This window comes from Psammomys obesus, unplaced genomic scaffold (assembly GCF_907164565.1).
Source record: "Psammomys obesus unplaced genomic scaffold, mPsaObe1.curated_primary_1811, whole genome shotgun sequence".
In the NCBI taxonomy this organism is placed as follows: Eukaryota; Metazoa; Chordata; class Mammalia; order Rodentia; family Muridae; genus Psammomys; species Psammomys obesus.
The window spans coordinates 1,738,634-1,741,408 of record NW_026594418.1 but is presented as its reverse complement, the minus strand read 5'-3'; positions in this window follow the sequence as shown (position 1 = coordinate 1,741,408).

Below are 2,775 nucleotides of genomic sequence, written 5' to 3'. Positions count from 1 at the left end.
ATTCCCAGAAGTGGTCATGCTAAACAGAAGCTCTGAAGTCTCATCTCCAGTCATCTCCTCCCAATGAGTGCATAGGAGCAGCCAATGCGATAAACGCCAGGAAACATGAGCCACAAGAAATGTATGGAAGTGTCTGGTCTTAGACCCACACACACAGCATGTAAACAAGGCCTGCTCCTCTGGGGTGGCAATGCCTTCTTCCTCTTTGAAGTATCAAGATGACTTTGAGGGCTGTCTTATTGCCCTGATTTTGTAGGTTAGTTGCTTCACACTGAGAACAGTTTCCTGAGTGACCAATTAGACAGCGTGTCACTTTAATGTGAATCAATTATTTCTACTCTGGAGATGGTTCTTTATATACAGGAAGCAATATAAGATCAGAAAAAGTCAGCTTTCACTCAGGAGCCTCTTTTCCCTAATACTTAAGACCTGCTAGACCTACGGGATAAATAGATCCCAATTTCTTTTAACCCAGTCAATCTACCATGGCCCTGAGCAATACCCATAAATCCGCCTATAATTTATACAGGACTTTCAGGGCACTCTGTTGGACCAGCTCACACAGACAGCATGCTTTGTTTTTAAAAAATGGTCCCATCACTGAAAATGAGAAAACACAAGTCAAGGCCATTGCATGTTTAGAGTGGCTGCATTTAAATGTTTGTGAATTAGAATCCCAAGTTATCTTGGTGATGACAGGGCAGAATGCTCCTCACTTAGCAGCAATTGATGGAGTATGTGTCCATGAACAATTTCCCAAAGATAGGTGAATATAATTTCATCTATAACTCTCCCTGTATCAGAGGGGCCTGAAACTTCTAGGATACAATTAGAAACAACAAACAGTCAGGTTTGTTTGTTGTTTGTTGAATGACTGAAGCCTCTGGTTGGCTTTTCAAGCATCTTGAGTCCTTAAAGGTCTGTTGTATAAGCATCCCATGTAAGAACAACTGTACTGTTAATTTTATTCCAATTTTATTCTCAGTACATTTACTCTGGGCCAGCAGAGAAAAGAGGAATGATGCATCTATTTCTTGTTTTGTTTTGCTTTGCTTCTTGAGACAAGGTCTCATTATGTAGCTCTGGCTGTCCTGGAACTCAGTATGTAGACCAGGCTGGCCTCAAACTCACAGAGATCTGTCTGCTTCTGCCTTCTAAGTGCTGGGATTAAAGATGAGCCACCACACCTGGCATGATGTACAGATTTCTTAAAGAAAATATAAAGAGGAAAATGGTGAGACACACAACATCGCCATAAAGTTCTTACCCAGGGCCTTGTTAAATGGGAAGAGTGGCTGATATGGTCTGAACATATACCCAACAATCATGTGTTAGAAATCTGGGGTCCCTTGCAACCATGCGGAGAGACGACACCTTTCAGAGGGGAAAAGTTTGTCCTTGTGGGTGGGTTAAAGTTGCTGAGAGACGACACCTTTTAGAGGTGAAAAGTTTGTCCTTGTGGGTGGGTTAAAGTTGCTCTTGCAAGAATATGTCAGTTGTCACAGATGTGGGCTCCTAATAAAAAGATGAGACCAGGACTGGGATGTAGCTCAGTGATAAAAGCTACAAGTTCTCCATTTATAAGGCTCTGGGTTCAGTGTTACTAAGACACAAGACATGCTAGGTTAGTGCTATGGCGGCTATATCCCTAGACTTCTTTTTACTGTTCCCTTAGAGATAAAGTCTCACTAGGTTGACAGACTGACCTTGGATTCAGGGCAGGCAGACCTTGAATTTGTGATCCTCCTCCAAACCCCTGTGTGGCAGAGATTACAACCTGACACCACTAGGCCCACCTATTTCTGAAAATTAACTGATGTGTAATATTCTGTGATCTAAATAGCAAATTGGCTAAGACAGGGGTGAAACAAAACTAGTAAAAATATGAGCCTCCAGTGGCATCTTCTGCTGCTCAATGTCAAAATCAGACTTCCATGGGCTCCTCACATTTAAAGTCAACATGTTATATGCTAAGCACTGTGTCGGCCAACATGGCCTCCACTGAGCCAAAGGGTGTGACCAGCACTAAGATGTCAAGTGTTAACGATCAGGTGTGACTAGAGCTGACTGTGAGAGAAATCAATGAAACTAGGAAAAGGAACTATTCTGAGAGAACAGTCAAGGCGAGCAGCAAAGTCTTCAAGATCTTCTCCCAGTACACCCGTGGGATGATACTCATCACCCTGAAGGTCAGCGCCAAGCAGTCCCACAAACTTAAAACCTAATTCTGTCAGAATCCTGATGACAGACCTATCACATTAACCAAGCTAAAAAACAAACAAACAAACAAACAAACAAACAACACCTAACATGCACGGCTGGGGAAAGATAGATTCTCTCACGATGAGAAATCAGTATCAAAGGAGGGAAGTGGGTGCTAAATTCCATTTAATCACTATTTTATGATCCTGTACAAAGAATTTCACAGATGGGTAGTTAGAAAGTACTTAAAAACAAGTAATTGGAAAAAGCTAATTCAAGTTTGGTTAAATAATAAAAAAGAATAGATTGACTTACATAACTCAAAAGATCAGTTGTAGGAAGGCTTGAAGCAAGATGTGATCCAGCAACACCAAGAATTAACTTTCTATCTACCTCTTGCCTCTATTTTTCCATTGCACTGGCACCCTCCTACTTTTTGGGGCTGCAATTTAATAAGAGGAGAAAGTCTTCTGCCTTTTTACCAAATAAAAGTCCTAAACTTTAGTTTGATTGACCCAACTTAAGTAATTATCTGCTGTCCTAGTTTCATTTCTGTCACAGTGATTAAATGCA